General features: G+C 45.6%; 1 protein-coding gene across 4 annotated transcripts in view; it reads left to right on the top strand.

The window, feature by feature from the left end:
• Positions 1 to 485: 485 nt before the first annotated feature.
• The window catches only part of FOXN3 (forkhead box N3), a 199,328-nt gene continuing 179,070 nt past the window's right edge, over positions 486 to 20,743 (top strand). For 3 of the 4 annotated variants that reach the window (XM_083864082.1, XM_083864086.1, XM_083864087.1), the window contains exon 1: positions 486 to 556. The gene's annotated coding sequence lies outside the window, so the exon portion shown is untranslated. The remainder of the gene's footprint in view (positions 557 to 20,743) is intronic. The other variant, XM_083864085.1, reaches the window with a different exon arrangement.

Below are 20,743 nucleotides of genomic sequence, written 5' to 3' on the forward strand. Positions count from 1 at the left end.
AAGGTGTAACAGGCCGGCTGCGGTGGCACCAAGGCCGTTCCCGGTCGCCAGGCGCCGGCCGGAGAAGGGCCCGAGGCGGGTGGGCCCTCAGCGGGGGCTGTGCCCGGGCAGGCGGGCGGCCCCGGCGGGACAGCGGGCCCAGAGGGCTCTCCTGAAGGAAAAGGGACAGAAAGCGTGACATCCATCCTCCGCTGGAGCCTGCTGCCTCCCCGCACACGGCAGGAAAACACCCCCGAGGGAGCGGCACCTCTCAGCCCGCCCCCGCCGCCTCCCGCTCCCGAAGTTTCCTGGGGGAAGCCCGGCGCGGGCAGCAGCGCCAGCCCCGTGAGGCGGCTCGGCTGGGCTCGGCGGGGCGGGGCGGGCTGGGCTGGGCTGGGCGGGCGGCGCTAGGGCCCGGCGGGGCGCGGCGCCGCCGCCGGGGGCGGGGAGGGGGCGGCAGCGGCGGCGCGGGCTGCGGCTGCCTCGGGCTGCTCCCGCCGCGGGGCGCCGAGCGGGGCGGCCGCGGGGAGCGCCCTCACCCCGCGGGGCGGGAGCCCGGGACCGGACACGGACACAGGTAACGGCGGGGGCGGCTCGCGGTGTCAGCGGGGGCGTGCGCGGGGCCCGCCCGGGATCGCCGCGCCCCGTCCCTGCCGGGCCAGGGAGCCGCGGCCAAACTTTTGGGGCCTCTGGGCCGGCGGCTGCCGCGGGCGGGCCGGGGCGTTCGTGGGGTGCCCCGCGCCGCTGCCGCCGTCCCGCCGCCGGGCAGCCTGGCCGGGGACGGGGAAGGGAAGGGAAGGGCAGGGCCCCTGGGGCGAGCCGGAGCCCCGTGCGGGGCGGGCACCGCGGCACCCCGGGCGGGCTGTGCCCCGGCCCCGCTCGGCGGGCACTGCTGGGGCAGCCCCCCCTCGCTCCCCTTTGTTCCCGGTGCCGGCGGCGCTGGATCCCCGCCCGGGAAGGAGCCGCTCGGTGCTTCCCGGGCTCCGTCTGTGCCTGCACACCCGCCTGAAGGGCATCCTCCTCCTCCGGTGCTGTCAGAGCCGCCGGCAAAGGGATCTTCCCCTTCTCACAGCAGCTCCCCGCCGCTTGTCGGTCTTCGGTGCCGGCTCTTCACTTAACTGGACTTGCCGTGTGTTAATTCCCTCACAATGTATGCGGGTGTCCCTGCGCTCTGGAAAAGGATTTCCTTATTGACTTGCCGACTGTGATGCAGCCCGGTATTATTTACATCATCAGAAATATGCCAGTGTAAATCTGCTGGCGGGGTTCGGCGCGGCCGCTCCTGGAGCCCAGTTTGCCGAAACTTTAATTGCAGCGGGCGATGCTGTGCCGTGTGCCCGGGTCTGCCAGGGAGCGATAACCGGCCTGGCCGGGCCGCCGCCTGTCACCGGGGACAGATCCGCTGCTTCACGGGGGGAATCAGAAACTAAAACCAGCAAACAATGGAAATGAGTTTGTGTGGTTTCTAACACAATCCGGCAGGGTAACGTCCGTTAGGTAAATCGGGCAGGAACCCCCGGTTGTCTCTGGCACAGCCCGAGAACCAGCCGGCAAACAGCACGAACCGTGATCACTTCGCAGCCGAAAATACGAGGCCTGGCAGCCCCGGCTGCCGGAGCGTTACGTGTCATTAAAGTAGCTCTCTTGGAGGAGAGGGACTGTCCCAGGAGCTACAAAATCTATAAACACTTTTCTGATTGGTTTAAAAATTTAGACACAGGAAGCGGATGGTATCTAATAACAGACAAGTGGAGACACTGTTGTCATGGAAACTGAGAAGACTTCCCCCCCCCTCCACTGTATTAAAAAAAAAAAAAAAAAAAAAAAAAAAAAGACAGAAGAAAAAAGTCTGCATATCATCAGAAATGCCTGCAGACCGCCTTGGCTGCTGTTGCCTTTCCCACAGCATCTGTTGAAACCTGAGAACATGCCTGTCAAATCAAGGTCATTTTACAATAAAACCCTGCACCGCCGCCTCCCGCTCTCCTCCCTGGACCTTTTCCCACACTTTCCGTCCTGGGGGGAGTTGAGGGGATGCACCACCTGCCCCATGGCCACTGGTGTCCTGCCCCAGCCTGGCCTGCTGCTGGGGAACCTGAGAAAAGGCACAAAACAGGAGGATCATGGGGCTTAAAAGGCAAAAGTAACAAGGGATGACTTTTATAACTGAATGATCAGGCCATGTTTCTTTCCATGGGCATCTATGGACATGGGAAATAAAGTTGGGACTGATCTCTCTCTGTTCCTTTCTATTGTGAAGTTATATTAAAGTGTAATGATTTGGACTTGCATATTAAGGCCATTTCACACATCTGCCTCACCTATTTAAAAAAAAAGGTGTTGGATGACTCTGGGAAGCCCTTTGCAATGTTTTTTAGAGAAAAAGAAAACACAGTTCTGTTATAGCATGGTATGAGGAGAAAAGCAGAGATATGAGAATAAAATATATTTCATTGCTGCTGAATGCAGCATGAGAAAATCAGACTATTTTTGTCGTAAATTGAAGTTTTACTTCGCTGGACTATTGAAAGTTTATTGTGTGTGAAAGGAGAGAGCTATTTTGCTTTTGAAGCAGGAGAGAGCTATTTCACAGCAAACTCACAAGAAAGGTGTTAATGTTTTTGCTTATTTTCTTGGGCAGTGCTTGTTGATTTCAGATGTTTGTGATAGAGAGAGATGCCTTTGAGTATTCACTCCATTTTCTCCAAAACATTTCCTTTTGTTCCTCTCTTTAATCTTCATTTTGTAGTGACCAAGCTGAGAAATAGCACTTTAGTGCTTCACCCACTGTATAAATCATCACTTTGAAACCTTAAATGGCTGGCTTGCTTGCATATTAGACTTTTTGCATTATTATTTCTTAAGAGGGCTAGAGACCGGTGATCAGGTCTTGCAGATCAGGAGGTAAATTTTGCAGGGGACTGAGGTGAAGATGATCAGTAACCTCTTTACCCACACCCGTGGATCTTGCTGTCCAAAAAACCCAAGGCCCGACTTTAAAACTTGGTTGCAGGCAGAGCAGGCTGAAGGGATGCTGGAGCCAGAGGGAGCAGTGCCTGCTTCTGATTGAGGAGTCCCAATCCCTGTTGGCAGCTGGGCTGGCACCAGGGTGCTGGAGGTGGGATCCCCTCTCTGTGTTGGGAAGAGATTAGGGAGTCAGGCAGTTGTTTAATTCAGCTCACTTCTGATTAGACAAGTGCTGTTTTTAATTGCTGTGAGTTCAGATGCAGAAAGTTTGGCTTGGTAGTGAAAGTGTGCTTTTGCTTCTAGAGGCGAATTTCCTGTTGTTGGGAGCACCCTTATCGGCAGGAAGGTTCATGGGCAGGAAACGTTACTTGTTTTTACACATTGAAGGAAATGAGCTGGATTGGGTGTCTTCTAGGCTGACCCTTCATCAGCCTCCCTGTCTGTGCTCCTTTTTTTATCTCTAATGATTTTAGTTTGTGAAAGTTTTATGATGTCAGGCACTCCCAAGGGAAATGCAAGAAGTTAAATGCTTGTGTTGTCCTGTCTTTTTTTTTTTTGTTGTTGTTATAAAAACCACCCCACCAGCCTCTCTGGGCTGTGTTTTCAGATGTGTCCAATTTGCAATTTTTACCTTTTGAGCCTTTTTGCTGATACTCAGCTAGGCTTTTCTTTTTCTTTCCCCATTAGAATGAAAGATCAAAAAATGCACCAGTTATTTTACTAATAGGAGCAGTTCTTACAGCTCTGAACTGCCTTTCATCATGGATCATAAATCACTTTACAGAAATTAATGTTCTAATATCCACAGAAGTTGTGGGAGCATAGGAAGCCGAAACTTAGCATTTCACGTGGACTGCACAAAGTTGCAAAGCAAATTAAGAGCAGAGCTGGGAGTCAAATTAATTGCCCCTTAATTAGCGATTGCTAATGGATTAAAACTTTGAAAATATGTTTTTCGTTTCCCAGGCGTACTCATGCTAATGCACCAGTGCTCTGTGTGTGTGGTTTGGGATCAGGGCTGGCAGTGAGAACATAAGCAATGGTTCCAGAAAATGCCAGTTGTTTTCTGGTCTCTGCCCAGCATGGCTGGGATGCCAGGTCGGAGACTTGTAAGATTAGACATGGATTTGGATGAAGGTCCAGAGCAGAGGTGAGGGCTGTGGTTTAGGTCTGTGTGTTCTCATAAGCAGGGAGGCTCAGGGAAATAAGCATTTCTCTGATGTCAGCTCACAACAAGGTTTTTATGGTGTTAAGCTCTGCAGAGGGTTTTGAGGGGGAAACATGGAAAAGTTGTATAAAGTTGTGAGAAGCTGCCTGGCACGCTGAATAGGTTTAAGTGGTGGGTTTTGGTTGTAGGAGATGTTTTGGTGTTAGGAGCTGTTCCTGGCAGGAGAAGCTACCAGGGCTGTCTGGAAGCCTAAACTGGACTGAAATGGGACTGTGGTGGTTGATGCTGGAATTTGCCAGTTCATGACTTCAGATCACAATGCAGTGTGACTTTGGCCACAATTTTGACATATTTGTAATGAAACTGCATTTGCCTTGTTATCTTCTCTCATTACCAAGCCTAAGTAAAATCATAACAAAATAATGAAAAAAGGAAAAAAAAAAAGATTCCAACAGAGCAGTGTTTCAGTTAAGTGTAAAATTACAGCTGTGTATTGTCAGAAGTGGTCAGCTGATGCTGGGAAACCAGCCTGAAGCTCTGCAAGGCAGGGCAGTTTTTGGGAAGTGATTCTCTCCTAGAGTTTTGGAAATTCTATTGCATTTAAAATGCCTCAAGTTGAGCAGCTGAGCATGACAGCAACTCAGGCCCTCCCTAAACTCACTGTAAGACTTTAGGCACTTTTAGCATCCTTGGGACTTAGAACTGCTCTGGACTGAAGCTGGTTGTCAAGCCAAAAGTTTGTACCTTGGGTGTCAGTGTAGCCCACAAAGGAGTGAGGCTCCGTGCCCCGTTTGTTCCCCTGGAGGAGGGATGCAGAGCAGTGGGATAGCCCTGCTCTGGAGGTGGCCGGTGAAGGGGGCCTGGGGAATGGCTGAAACTCACCAGGGCTGGACACACAACTTTTAGGTGGGTTGTGTAGGACCACCCTCACATTAGCCCAGGCACTGGTGGCCACCTGCTTGCTGGAGATCAGTTTCTTCCCACCACTCTTAGGGAGGTATATAAGAGACACGTTATGCTCTTAGAAAACTATTCATGAAGTGCATCTATTCTATAATGCCTGTGAAAATTGGGCAGGCTAAGTCTACTAGAAGCAAAGCTTCTACTTATTATGTTAGACAGTATTTTGTTGCTCTTTTATTTCTCTTGTGTGTAGTCTAAGAGTCTCTGCTGGAGATGATTTTCTCTGTGTCCGCACTGACTGCAGGACAGGCAGATGGCAAGGCTGGCCTCTGATCAGGCTGGGTAGGTGCCACTGAATGGAAAGGTCTGCCTAGATGTTTGACACTGGGATTTTTTTCACAAAACTATCAGAAATTTATATCAGTGTTAGCTGATACAATGAAATTTACAACATTGAATGTTTTACATTTTACTGAAAATAGATTGAAGCCAAATAAAGACAGGTGTCATTTCAGGAGCGGGATGCATTTGGCCTACACCAGTTTCTTCCTTTGCCCACCTCCCATATTCTGGGTTGTAGTGGGACCCTGCACTGAACTGTTTGCTCAGGCAAAGTGTGAGATTCCCTAGTGGGATCCTAATGGCAAACAGCTTACCTGCCACTGGCTTGCTGGTAGAGCCCGCTCACCATGTCTGGGCATATTTACTTTTGTTGCAAGGAGAGCGCTCCAGGCTTCCTAACAGACAGGACTTATGTACAAGGCAATCCAAGCTAGACCCTGGAAAGCATTTTGCAGAATGGCAGCTTCGTTGGAAATTGCTTCTTACATACCATGTGGCAAAGCCTTTGTTCTTTTCAGTGTAGTTCTCTGCCAGACCTTTGCCTGCCCCACTGACAGCAGTGGCCTCACATCTCCTGTGGCCCTGCCTCGGGTCCCAGGCTCTCCAAGACTCACCTCTGCAGGACCCTGCTACAGAGCTGCTTTCTGGTTTCTTTCTCGGGCTTCATAGCAAGGCTAAACCTTTCCCTGGACAAAACTTCTGGCATAGCACACAGACATGAACTCCCCAGCCCAACCCATCCGTGGAGAGCCCTGCTCACTGTTACTTCCCTCAGTGAGAGCTTCTTGTGGACAATTTAATTGCTGGTTGGGCTTGCTGTGGAGAGGAGCAGAGGCATTAGAGAGGTTATGAGAGGTTATTAGAGATGGGAGAAGCTGTAGGTCTGACCCATCTAGATTTAACTGAATTATGTCTCATTTTACCCCCAACTCCAGCTTGTTTTGAACTGGGTTTTACAGTAGATCATTTGTTGAAGCTACTCAATTAATATGTTAATTTTAGCACCAGATTTTGTAAAGCTTTTATGTTGGAGGTGGTGAAGGGATCCAAATGTTTTGATCCTATTTTTATCATTATCTTCACTGTGTTTTTCTTACTCTGTGCTTTGCAGAGAGGAATGAAATTTTAATAATTCACTAATATACTTTCACTTCATTAACATTTTATCATTTTGGCATGGTGCATATGGTGAAGTCCTTAGTACTCTCATTAAAGACCTGATCTTGCCTTGACGTTCTTGCAGCCCTCCAGCTGTGGAAAACCCTAAATGCAGATGCTATTCTACTTTTTGGAGAGTGCTTTTCTTTTTTTTAAATAGATACTAATCTGAACAAAATATGTAAGGTGTTTTTGGTGGGTTTTTTTCCCTCTTTTTTTCTTTCTTTTTTTCTTCAATAAACTGGAAACATTTTTACAAAGATAGCTGCAGTGGTTAGGTCAGATCCACTAAGTGCCAAGTCTCCAGCCATTACAAAACTTCACCATGCGGTCTAGAGAGTGTGAAAACACAGGGTGTTATTGTGGTATCCATTGCATCATTTTATACTCTGGCATCTTTGGCTTTAGCAGAGATTTATACTGGTGTTGAAAGGATTATGAAACTTTCAGCTCACCTGGGATAGCACAGTACTTAGGTGTTAGGGGCACAAATAGCATGTAACACTTCATGTAATCTTAGTGATTCAGTGCGTGCATTTGCAGATGTGCCCACCTTGTTTTAAGCATGTGCTTTTTAATTGTGTCTGAATTTAAAATTGGTGTTCAGCTTTCGTGGTGGCTTTCCTTCCTTTTTTAAAATTATTTTTTAAAATTCTTTTCCCCCTCTATTTTATAATAAAATAAATCTGTGAATTAGTGAATGATTTGTTACTGTTAATTAAATATTGTTAGCACACCAGATTATTTCAGGTATATTCAGAAGGCTTAAGAAGCCAAGCACTGGCTTAGGTGTGGGCAGTGGATAAATGCACAAGGCTGGAGAGTGGAAGGGAATGTTCTGAGTTGGGAGCAGTGGAGAGCTAAGGGACATGTAAGAATTTCAGGAGGAGTCGTGTTTTGAAAAGAATGTGGCTGTTTGGAGTCCAGAGGGCAAGAGATCACAGTAATAAATACTGGAGATGTTGAGGGAACTGGCTGAAGGTTTTTACTTGTCAAATAGAATATATTTGCTTTTAGAGGCACCAGGACAGAAACTCATGTCTTGTAAATTGGTATAATGCCATTTGAGTTAGTGGAATTACACTGACTTACACCACCTGATCGTGTGCCAGGTGGTGTTACAAGAACAGTGAGGCTGTGAGGAGTGGTGGAACTGGAAGAGGTTATAGGCCTGGGCAACAGGGAGGGTGGGAGTTTGTTCAGAAGGGATGGAGAGGCTGGGCAAACAAAGGAAGATCACAAGGTCCATTACAGCTGTATTAGGCTTGATTTGATGATGGGATGCCTAGCAAGAGATGTCAGCAAGGCAGGCTGAGAGATGGGCTTGGCTGGAGAGGAGAGTCAGTGACAGAAAGTACATTTTACATTGGCACAATAGGAATTAGTGTCAGAGTGAATAAGATCATGCCTAGGGTGTGGAGGGTATACAGAACAAACCGAGTCTAAGGCTGCAGCAGGAGCTGGGGGAGAGGACATGGAGGTACAGAACAATCACTAGACAAGGATGAAGAGGGCCAGAAGACAATATCTTCTAAAGCCAAGATTAGACAAATGTCTTTCAGTCTGAAAGGAGGAATAGCAGAACCATAAAATATTACTTAGGATTAAGAATAAAAAGGGAGTGACACTGACTTTTTTAAAGACATGAGCCATGAACATAATCTGTACTAGTCAGTCAACTTTGAAAAGCCGAACCATAAATAAGCTACATCTTCACTGGTATGTCTAATTTTTCCCCTCCTCACTTCTGTCACTGCAAAGTAGTCTCATGTAATGGTGCAGCAGACCTTAATGTCCTGGGGGTGGTCACAGCAGCGTCACTAATGGGCGCTGCGCCGTGGTGCTGCCGCAGCTGCGCCGTGCCGAGCTCTGCGCCAGGCTCCTCTGGGGTGATGTGGCCCTGTCAGCCCCAGCTCACCCTGGGGACCCCCAGCCTGGGCACTGTGCCTGCTGCAGCTGGGATCCCAGGGCAGGCTGCACTCATGTTGCTCAGGAAATTCAAAGAGGTGCTGGGAAGTCACAGTGTTCTGGTTAAATACACCGGCATTGGAGCTGCAGTTGCTGCACCCCAGATATTGGACCCCAGGTCAGGGAGTGGGGCAGTGCTGAACCACCTGTGGGGACAGGGAAGCAAGGGAGGCAGCAGATGGGTTTCTGCTGATCTGCTGTGTCTTGCAAGAGCAGGGCTGGGTTGTGATGAAGGAGGTCTGGGAGAACATTGCAGCTTCAGTTTATGTTGTGGCTGAACAGGAGATCTCAGTCGGGAAGTGGTAGCTTTGTGCAAGGAGGAAGAAAACACAGACTAGAAGAAATGAGGTAAAATGTGGGAAAAATGAGATTAAAATACAGGGAAAAAAAAGGAAAAATGTAGAAATTAGGCATATGTATTAAGATGGTCACCCTTGTTCATGAGCCCATCTCATTACTGGAGCAACTGTAAGCCATTCACTGGGGTGCAGTGCAATGACTGGAACCAGCCTGACTGGAAATGGGACCGACTTAATTGTACCAAAACAAGAAGAAAAGGCCCTGAACAGTCCAGCACAAATTGTGAAAAGTTAAGTGTGTTTTAAAAATCCTTTCTGTTTGCTAAGCCAGGGTACTATTTCTGACAGGTGAGGAAATCACCATTCTCTGTGGTGACTCTGGTGATCTCCCAGCACCTCAGAAGCAGCCAGCCTGGGTGGAAAAGTCAGTGTCTTTAGAAACAGAAAGCATTTTGGCTTTCCAAGTGGAATGATTTCTTTGTTTCCTAGTTGTATGGAAAGCTGCCATTGCAGCAGTTTGAGAAAAAAGGCTGAGCATCTTGAAGCCAACATGATTGAGAGATGACTCCTGGGGAAAGGAAAGATGTGGTGGGATGGGAGGCACAATAAGAGATGTGAAGCCTTTCACCGTGGGTCACTCATGGGTTCTCCCCAGAAAGCAGCAGTTCCCCTGTTGCAGTGCCTGTCTGAGGCTGGGAATCCAAGGGCCTGCCCCTGCTCCAGCACAATTTGCAGGAGATGGAGGACTGGTGTGTGTTCCTGCAGCAGCCTTGCTCCTGTTTCCAGAGGGCTGACAAGGAGGCCATGCACCCTCAGCTGTCACCCAGGCTGATTAGAGACTGTGGCTGTAGGATCAGGTTGTCTGGTGGTTTGTTCCATTGAGGGAATGGAGCAGATGAGAAGGCCAGGCACAAGGATGTAGCCCCTGAGCCCCTTTTTAAGGGTATAATTTTACAATGCTAGTGGCAAAGCCTTTTTTTTTACCAGAAAAGCAGTGCTATCTTTCCTCAAAGAGCTGCATGAAATGGCCTTTGCTATGCTGATGTTGGGAATAGTATTAGTCTTGCCCACTTGCCCTTTCTCCCTTTGAGGGTTGTGTCCCAAGCCAGTGGACTCTGCCCACTCCCCGTGTGGTCTGTGCTTGGTTTATTTGATCCAGGCTTCCTCCTGTCTTGCTTTTTTTGCTCTCTGCTCAAATGAGGATGCTGGATCGTGGTGTGATGTGTGCAGTTCAGGAAATGCTTTGAAATCTGGAGCAGAATTTTTTGGTAGTAATTTTTATTCTGAGTTTGTGTTCAGTCTTGCTTGCAACTGTTAGGTACTGCTAGTTCTGTGGAGATGCAAGCTGGGACCACAGAGCAGCAGGGATTCCCAGCACCCTGCTCTCTCAAAGACAGCATGGAAAAACAATTTTCTTTCTGACCCCAAAAACTTACAGTTGATATAAGGTATTTGGAGCAAAAATTGCTCCTGTATAGAAGTCTCTATACCAATATAATTATTTGTCCTGCTTTTATGTTTCACGTGCTTTATTTAAGCTCCTGTCATCTGCTAATAACATTGGGACATTGGGGAAATTTGGAAGGTATGCACAGTATTATTGGCATTTCTCAAGCAGCTGTTACTGGCCTGCTTAATTCAGTGGATTCCTTACTGTCAAAAACACTTTTAGCACATGAATGGTGGGCAGGAAACCACCTAAATATTGATTAATGTTGACAGAAACTTCCCTCCTACCTTTCACTCATTCAAAACTACAATGATGAAGGCAGCAGAATTCATCTCCTGGGCTATTGGAAAGAGATGGGTTTATTTCAGAAATAGAGCTCTGCTTTGATGGGGTCTATTGAGTGCTAGTGCTGGGAATCATAGGACATTCTGAGTCAGAAGTGACCCACAAGGATCATTGGAGTCCAGCTCCTGACACTGCACAGAATTGCCCCAAGAGTCACACCATGTACTTGAGTGTGTTGTCCAAATGCTTCTTGAACTATGTCAGACTTGGGGTTGTGACCGCTTCCCTGGGGAGCCTGTTCCAGTTCTCAACCACCTCTGAGTGAAGAACCTTTTTTTAATATCCACCCTAAACCTCCCCTGACACAACTTCAGGCCATTCCCTCAGTCCTGTCACTGCTCACCACAGAGCAGAGATCAGCCCCTCCTCTTCCCCTCGCAGGAAGCTGTGTCTGCAGTGAGGTCTCCCCTCAGTCTCCTCCAGGCTGAAGTAGCTGAAATGACCTCATGAGCTTGCATGGCTTCCCCTCAAGGCCCTTCACTATTTTTGTGGTCCTCCTTTGAGCTCTCTAACAGCTTGATGGCTTTTTTATATTGTGGTGCCCAAAACTGCGCACAGGACTCAAGGTGAGGCTGCCCCAGTGCAGAGCAGAGCAGGACAGTCCCATCCCTTGCCTGGCTGGCCATGCTGTGTCTGGTGCCCCCCAGGACAGGGCTGGCCCTCCTGGCCCTCAGAGCACTGCAGGCTCAGGCTCAACTTGTCATTGACCAGGGACCCATGTCCCTTTTCACAGCGCTGCTCTCCAGCCTCTCATTCCCCAGGCTGTCCACACATCCAGGGTTGTCCCATCCCAGGTGCAGAATCCGACATGGATTGATTGTTTCCGAATGCAAGAGGCAAGATGTTCAGCCTAGGTGGGACATCTGTAGGCAGGGAAGTGCCTTGTTTTCTACAAGTTTTGAAGTAAGTGTCATGGCACTTTGGAAAATCATCTGTTCTGGTGCCAGTATGGGCATGAACACTGGAAAAAATTGAAGCTTGTCCCTTTTCATGCCAAAATCTATTGATTGTGATAGTCTTAGCTGATTTCAGTGAAGATTTTGCCTCAGCAAATAGCTCGGCATTTGTTCACGTAAATAGTTTATATTTCATCTCCACCTTTGTGTATTCAGGAGGAGCTCCCTAGGGATGCAGTGGCAGTGGTTTTATGGATACAGAATTTGATGCTCCATTGCCATCTCTGATATAGTGATGGTGATAATGGTTATCACTAACTTGTATCCCAGTGGTAAAGTGGTAGTATTTGGCTGTTCCTCTGACATTTTGCTGTCAGGTGCATCTTCCATTGATACCAAAGGTGATTTATGTGAATGTTCCCATTTTGGCAGTGTGAATGATGCACATATGGCTCTTTGGAGCCAGTGGATGAGAAGATCTAATAATACACAGGTGTGCTGCAACACAGATTTTTGTTGTTGTGACTGTGATATCTTTATTTTGTTCTGTGCGACACACAATCCATTACTTTTTTGTGCAAAATTCAGCATTTTACCAGCCAATGAAGCGGAGAGCAGAGGGCCAAACTCGGGTCCCTGGGAGCATTGTATTTGTCTTTATTGACTTGCTGTCTCTTAAGCCCATGAACTGATCTCAAAATCTTGTGACACTACAAGAACAAGTGAAGATGGGCTGTCAACACACTTGTCTTGTGTTGGGGAACTCTGATGTGTAATGGCTAAACCCAGGCAGCAGCCCTTCCCTGAATCCCTGTCACGGGGTTTCTGTCTTGGCCACCATGCTGTACAGAACTGCAAGAACATGGTTGTCTTTATATTTGGTTGGCTAAACTTAAGGAGGAAACAGACAGACAGATGTGGACAGCTTGATCACTGAAGACTTTTTTTTAATAGCTAGTCAAGCTAACTCCCCTAAAATGTCTAAGTACCAGTCTAAAGAACTGCTTTGTCTATGAGCTTCAGAAGAAGGAAACATGGTTAAGCTATAGAAATGCATATAAGGCATTTAGTACAATATGTTAATTACCACTGCCTTTAGTTATCCATTATTAATAAAGCGATTTCCTTCACGCTAATGAAATGTACATTTTCATGTGTCTTTGTCAGTCAGAAGCACAAGAAGATATTCCTGTTCCACTTCTATCTTGTGGTATAAAATAATGCAACTCCATTGAAGTCAGAGGTCGATAGCTGGGAAGAAGGCAGCTTCCTTTTTTGCTAGAGAGCTTTAATACAACATTCTTTTATTTCTGCACATTAAAGTTAATAACACAGCAAGTGTATTTTGAAATTAAGTCTTTCTAGGATCTCTATATGTTAAATATCTGCGAACAAACTTTATAGTTGCTCTATAGGTCCTCATGATATATCATTTTGTGCTGCCTTCTATCTATTACATTTTATCTGCCTGCAAAATCCATTTCTAATTCTGGCCATATCTCCTTTGCGATCACTTGCCAGAAATCTATTCCCAGGATTCTCCTTATTTTAGTGAAATATCTCTGCTTCAGCACCTTTCCCAAGGTGGCTGATCTAATCAGGGCACTATCAGTTATCATTTCTCATTTCCTTTGCTAGCTCTGTCAAATGCAGTGCACAGCCTAACAGAGTGACATTCAAATACTCTCAGTGACCAAGGCTATTTCCCTTTCTTTTACCCTGCAAAACTCAGTTTGTATGTGGCTTCTTAAGTATATGCCCTTTGCTTTCTGCATGTGACCTATAAAATGCACTCTGGAAGAGTTAATGTTAAGCAGATGAAATAGTTGCCTCTTTATTCGTCACAGTTAAGTTCCATTGATGGTGACCATCTGGATTTAAAATCCCATATCCACAACTTTGTCTTTTCAGGTAGAGAAGAGCAATGCCTCATTCCTGCCAACTGTGTGAGAGAGCCCTGCTTTGCCATCAGAGAATGAAATTTTTACCCCCTGTTGCTAGCCCCTCTTCTTGTCTTTTTTCATATACATGTTTCTCTTTTAAATAGGAGTGTGGCTATATGCAAAGGTCAGCATGCACCAAAGAGAGTGCTTGTGTTTCTCAAATAAAGAGTCACCTGTGTAGTTGGATCCTCTGCTAAGGTTAAATGTGGTTTCTATAGACACAGGTCCAGCAATAACATCCAGTTTTTGCCTCTATTTTTTTTTTACCTTGGGTGACAAACCTTTTAGTGTTATCTTAGATTGCTATCACAGACCAATGCTTGTTTTAATAAGTATGTGGCTGACCATTCTATCCACTCTGAAAGATGGAGTTATCCATGTGTGTCCTCACAGCCCTTCCTTCTTTGCATCATTTAATATTTGCTATCACAAGCCCTGCTTTGCTGCAGAATTTGTTTCTTCAATGGGTTTTGTGAGGACTGAAGCCTAAATCCTGCTTTTCAGGATAACAGGGAGCAGGTATTCACCAGACTGGCTGGGCCTGGGAAGAGAACTCTCCATGCCCCTGTCCTGTCTGCAAAACACCATGCAGTGCAACACTTACATGGTGCTGGGAGCTTAGCATGAACTCAGCTCTCGATTTCTTTTGAAATTCACAGAACCAGTTTTTTTGGGGTCTTTTTCCCCCCCACTGTGCGAATGAAACAAACCTGTCTTGCAGTCTGCAGCAGACCAGCACATGTATTTCCCCTGTAGCCTGTTGCAGGCCATGGAATTAAATTTATTTGTTCCAGACAGGGAGAAGAAAAATTAGGAAAATGGGTTTTAAGCTGACAAGAAGAAACAGTGTGATTTGTTATTTATGGCCCAAGATACAACACCAATCAGGTGCTCTGTGTTCCAGCTCTTTGGCACATCTTTGGTGAGCTGTATCCCAGATTAGTGAGCTTTTGGGGTAGGGTATTTACAGTCCCTCCAGGCTGTCCCTTGGACACTGTCCCTCTGATTGGCTGTGGAGCTGCCACAGGCTGGGGAGCATCTACCCTAGCAGGGGATGGCAGAATGAGCATCTAGGTGTCCTTGAATGGTAATTTCCAGTGTGGCTAAATAACAAGGATGGTGTCTAATGGCTTAAAAAACTGCTCATAGCGGCATTTTTTCTAGCTATTTCTTCACTGTAGGAAGGTAGAGAAATCTGTGTTAAAATAATAATTAAATGCTGACAGTACTAAATTTCTACCCAGCGTGAGTTGGCAGCAGTTGCAAACCAAAACATTAGGTCATTAAAGAGAAAAGAAAAATCTGATTAAATACCTCTGAATGTTTTTCTGATTAGGTATTCTTTAAACAGAACATGTGGCTGTAAGAGAAGGGTGTACTTGACAGCACCAATTGATTTGGAGAGGGAAGGTAAAATACTCAAGTTTTAATGTGTATATATATGTGTATTTCAAAGGATTTCTTGCTGATCTTAGTTATGAGCCACCACAAAATCTCCCTGCCAGGAAATATGTGAAATTACTTCGTTGTTATATTTCTGGAAAGAACAGTTAACAGAGACTAATGTGCTCAGGGTTTTGTTTTGGTCTCTCTTTCCTCTTCTCTGGCTAGACAGAGTTGATTCTGCACTTGAGAGTCCAAGAGCCATGGTGGACCTTGCCATAGCATTGGTAGTATTGAAGTGCTGTGGGGCTCGGGGTTGGCTGCAGTGTGCATCCTGCAGACACACATACAGAGAAGGGTTTTGCCCCAAGGAGCTTGCTGCCGTGGGGTGGGATGTGAAATCAGGTGAGGATTCAGAGGGGAGAAAGAATGATATCAGGTACAGAAACCCCTCTTTACTTCATGGCTAACTCATGGCCAAAGGTCCACTGCTCTTAGAGATGAGCAGAAGGCTTTTTTGTAAAAAAACCACTTTTATTTCAAGCACTGTTAGCTGAGGAGACTGCAAAGTAAAACTTGTCAAAAAGTGCATTTATAAGCTGCCACTTTTTACCTCCTGTTTCTTCCTTTGATGTGCTCTATTATATATTTTCTCCAGTGTACTCTGTGGCGATGTTTTAGGAGCTGATACCCACAGTGCATGTCTGGTGCTCCTTTCAGGTCCTCTTTAAGGAGTGTTGATGGAGATTGCAAGGAGAGCGGTAATCAGAATTGCTGGGGAGCTTTGGTCACTATAGCAGAGTTGTGGCTGCTGGCCCTGTGGAGGCCCTGGAGCTTGAGAGGAGTCGGTGGGATGCTGAACATCCCCTCTCCAAGTGCCAGGAGCATCTCTGAAAGCTGTATGACCTCTGTGGCCAAAAAACACTTCCCAAGCTGTGGTGTATATGCTCAGTGTGAAGGATGTTCTGGCTCTTGTGGCTCCCTCTCCCATTGTATCAGTGTAACTTGTCTGGTGTGTGTATTAAGGTGCAGGCCTTGTGAGACACCACAGGGTCATCCTTTCCTCTCCCTGCCTTCTGGTCTTTCTTTGCATACTTATATTTGAGAAACTCAGGAAAATGGGGTAAGAGGGAGGATTGACAGATTATTTCAAACTGTTCTGTTGTTCAAAGATTTAGCATAGGGTAATGCAACTTTTTCCTGTATTATTATACTTTTGCCTGCACCCAGAATATGCATATGAACAATGGTCTCACAAACATAATTTCTCCTACCTCCAGGAGGTAGGGCAAAGGTTTCTCTGAAGGAGTTTGAAGAAGGCTCAGCATCTTGTGCTTAAAATTTTACTCAGCACTTCTATTGGACTCTTTTAAGGTCAACTGGCATATTCATTTTTCCCTTGGGAGCTGTATAAGTTACACACTTTTTTTTTTTCTTTGCTATGCATTCCAGAAAGCAATTTCTCAGGAAGAGTGGTTCTAGTTTAATCTCCAGATTATCTGTGGTTTTTTTCCTCCTAGATAAAGGGGCTAAATAATCTAACTGTAATTAAGGCAGGGCTGGGGTCTCTGTATGGGCATTTGTGTGCCCAGGTTTGAGAAGTACCACTTTTATTTGCAGTGTTGCAGCTGTATGGCTTGAGTACATCAGTTATTTGGAGGTGGGCACAGGTGCTCCAGTGAGCCTGGCTTCTGCTCAGGAGTCAGGTCCTGAGCCCCCTGGAAATACCCTGGATTTGAAAAGCAGAGCAAAGGGCATATTTCTGCAAATGTTAGAGCACTGATTTTTTGCAGTTAAATGCAGTGACTAAGAACAACAGAAGATTTTGGCTGCATTTCTCTCCTGGGAAATGAAAAAGTGCCAAGCAAAGAACAGATATGGGGTCAGGGGCCTGCCTGGGGTTGTCGGGGTGTTGGGCTGCCTCCATCCCAGCCCTGGTGGGAGCAGAGTGACCTGCTCCCATGTCTGCTGCCTTTGCTGCCCTGAAGTTCCTGTCACAGTCCTGCAGAGTGGCACATGCCAGGATATCCATCCATAATGTGCTGTGGGGGAATTAAACTCCCCCTGCACGAGGACTCTTCCTCATGAGAATTGGCCAGCAGTAGACCTTAGTGACAGAAAGTGACTCTGAGAGCTTGGCCCTCGTATCTCCAAGTTCATGGGTCTTTGTAGTGCTAGCACTGGGTTGAGACAAACTATTTCTCTACTGACATTAATGTACTTGACCCTGTAGAGTGCAAGGTAGCCAAGCAGTTACAGGCCATTAATCTCCAATTACTCTTGTCAAGTATTATATTCATTAATCTGGGGCCAAACAGCAGTTTAGTTGTTGGCATGGACCATGATAAGATTTTTATCTCCTGGTTAGTGCCGAGTTAGAATCTGGTTAGCAGATTTTGCAGCCCTGTATACAGAGGCCCTTGAATTTCATTGGTCACTGCACCAAAGCTAAAGCTCAGCATTGGTTCTGCTAAATGTGCCTTCAGAACCAGCTCCTTTTCCTATGCTTGGATGCTGGCTCAAGGAAAGCTGGCTGATGCACAGGTACTTGAGGACAGGGGCTGCCTGCTGTTAGTTGTACATGGTGCATCACTTAGTTTGAGACACCCAAGAGGCAGTTCCCAGACAGGCTGCTTTTTCACCCTGTGACCTCTTCAGGCACAGCTGGAAGGCAGGTGGGTTGTGTCGTTTCTGCGCACATTCATGCACTGATTTTATTGCTTCACTTAGCAGAGGAGGAGCACTCCAGGCATCCCGCAGCAGAAATTCCCCTTACTCTTGGACACTGCCCAAGGGTTACTCGTCAGAACAATAATTGCTGAAAAATAAGGATGCTGAGCAGTAAGACTTGTGAAGTGCTTTGATAAGCCAGGCTGTGATGATTGTGTATAGAGGGGTGTCCTTTTGTTGCTTGAATGGCTATAAAAAGCTTCAATAGCCTTTCTCTGGCAAACTGCTGGTGCGCGTAGTCAGGAGCTCGTCTGAACAAGTTTTACAAGCTCAGTGCCACCATACACATACTGATCTGCAGCTGCTACTGAGGTAAAAACTGTTTATGTTTTAATGTATTAAGTTCTGCCTGCACCCTTCTGTATAGAAGTTGTGTTTTGAAAGTATAAGAAAAACAAGAAGGAAGAATGTGGAGATGTTTTAACATAGCAATAAGCATTTTCTTCCTACACAGTGCCATTTCAGAGAGGGAACAGCTTCTCCTACAGTTCTGTTTTGGTCTAGGTCTCTCTTCAGACATTTAAACATATGCTTGTATCAGTTCCTCAGCTGGTGTGTATCTGTTGACATAGTGTATATACTGACATAAAGTGTGGTTTGCATTTACACCTGATGTGTTTGCCATGCATCTTCAAATTTAGCAGAGACTTCAGGTTTTAAACATGGTCCTTTAACAAAGCTGTAGCATGAGAGCTTCAGGGTTTTTTGTTTTGTGAGAAGAACATTGACATTATTCTCAATAGTAAGGGAAAAAGATTGGGAAGTTGCTTTTTATCCTGACATCTATTGGATTTTTTTGAGTTTCACAAAGCAATTGCCCTTATGCAGCAGGTGGGGATCATAATGCTCCAGGTGGAACAGGCTGTGACACATCTGAAGCAAAATCCAGATGTGCTGGATGTTTGTGAAGAGTTGCCACTGCAAGACTTGTCCTTCCCTCGGGAAGCTGCTTGCAGCTGAAGGCAGGTGCATGCTAGTGGGGCACATAACATGCTCTGGTTTTGCAGCTAGTGCTGCTTCAAGTCTGGGTCAAAGCAGGGATTTCCAGAAGTCTGTGAGTAAAGTTGGAGCACAAACCCACTGAAAATCCATGTGTGTCCAGGTAAGTGGCCACAATCACTCACAAGCCATCACTCTACTCAGAAGAAATGGAAAGCACATTTGTGAACTGTTGGGACTGCTGTGCCTGGCCGTGGGAGGTTTTGCTTTCGGGTTTTATTTGTCTGTGGATTTTTTCCTAGCTGAAGTAGCCTTTGAGGAGGTAGGGTAACAACTTCAACCTCTGTTCAGGCCGTCTGTAAAGAGCATGGTAATTATCAGAGACTGGGATAAAATCCTGGTCCTAATGAAGGATGTCAATGACTTTTGAAGATGCTGAGATCATCTGTGGTAGGTTGGCTTCATCAGCTCTGTTAGATAATCTGTAAAAGACTCTGTCAGGCCACAGGAGTGCAATTTTCTAATTTTTGTTCTCTTGATTGCTCCTGTTGTCCTGGTTTTATTTCATGTTTCTCCTCAAATCTAAGCATTTTTATGTTTTCATCCTATGTCCCACACCTACATTCTTTTGCTAATAAAAGAAGGGAAATGATCATGCTCAGCTTTCAGTCTTTATAAAACAAGAGCATCAGTTTGATTCTGTTTTATTTTTGATCAGGTTACAAGGCATAAAGTTGGCCTTGTGTGAAGATAAAGGATACTATTATACTTAAAGTTTACTAAGTGCAAAGTGATTTGGAAATAAGCTTGGGTGTTTTTCCTGTAAAATTTAAAGGCATCAAATAAGCTGAAGTGATTTTGGTTGTGGTGTTTGGGACTCTTTTTTCTCTTCAGTTCTTCGAATTTGTGCTACAGAAGAACAGGTTTTTGAAATTGTGTAGTGGAAGTAAGTAATGCCTGAACTGTGTTGTTTGGGTGTAAGGCTCCAAGCTAGTTCAGCTGCTACTAGGACCGCTCTTAAATAAGTCCTTTAGGCCGATGTAGGTGACTTCCTGCCATAGATACCATGAAGTTTCTATTTTATGTAGTTTGATTTAGTTACAAAATTTCCATTGTTCATCTGCTTTGCTACGATTTCTTTGTGTATTTTGAAAGCAACGTCCGTCACAGAGTTTTTGTGGGCCTGCATGTTATGAACTTGCTCCTTGAGACCTGCCCTTATGTCACAGTCGTTCCCAATCACAGGATAAGGCAATCACAAAGTATTCCCATCCCATGGATGCGTTCTCTGCTTCTCCAGCTTGGAGACTGGAGTCAAACAGGGTGATTTTGCCTGCCTGGGTCCGTAAGAGTCAATGCATTTTGCTTGCAGCACTGAGGACTATGTAATTGGCAGTTATGGTGACAAGACTAAGGCTTCAGGTGTTCTGTCAAATCTGACAGGGAGGTGCCTGCTTGTTTTTTGTTTGGCAATTCAATGTAAAACCACAGCTACAAGAGGATGTTCCTTTTATTTATTTTTTTGGTTGTTTGGTTGGGGTTTTTTTTGTTTTGTTTTGTTTTGGTTTTTTTTTTTTTTTTTTTTGTTTTTGTTTTTGTTTTTGTTTTGTTTTGTTTTGTTTTGCTTCTTCTAGACAACTTAGGGAGAACTTGTTAGAGTGTGCTCATGTCTGTGGCTCATATCTGTCATCATGCTGTAGATATCATCTCTTGTACCAAAATATGGAAGATTTCCAGTTAGTTGTGTGGAAACTGGGGAGGGGGCAGTATTTTTTCCTAGAGTATTCTTGTTACTCTCTCACATAAGTTGTTCATTGTTTTATGTTCACTGTTCCAATGCCGGAAAATTTCTAAGAGGAGTATTGATACTTTGAATCCTTAAAGAACAAAATTAGGCGAAGTGGAAATGGCTTTGATTGCCGATTTTGTCTATGATGCTGTGCTCTTTTCACAGCACCACAGATGAAAGCCTATATTTATTCCTAAAAAAAAAAAAATCTGATGCTCACCTGAGTTCAGTTATTTACTTGGAGGAAAAAAGTTTCTTTTTACATGAGAAGGCTATTTAAAAATCTGTGTTGGATGTTTTAATTGCAGTGAGTGATGAATCCTTTGAAGTTTTATTACCTATTATATACTTGATTCAAAAGTTACCTTTTGCAATAGCTTAAGGTTTTTTATTTGCCTGAGATTATTAACATTTCTGTTTCAAGCTTTCAAAGAGAAACTTTCTGAGCATGATTATGAACATTAGGTTAATGCATAATCCCCAC

The sequence above is a fragment of the Zosterops lateralis genome, assembly GCF_965231275.1.
Source record: "Zosterops lateralis genome assembly, chromosome: 6".
Taxonomy (NCBI): domain Eukaryota; kingdom Metazoa; phylum Chordata; class Aves; order Passeriformes; family Zosteropidae; genus Zosterops; species Zosterops lateralis.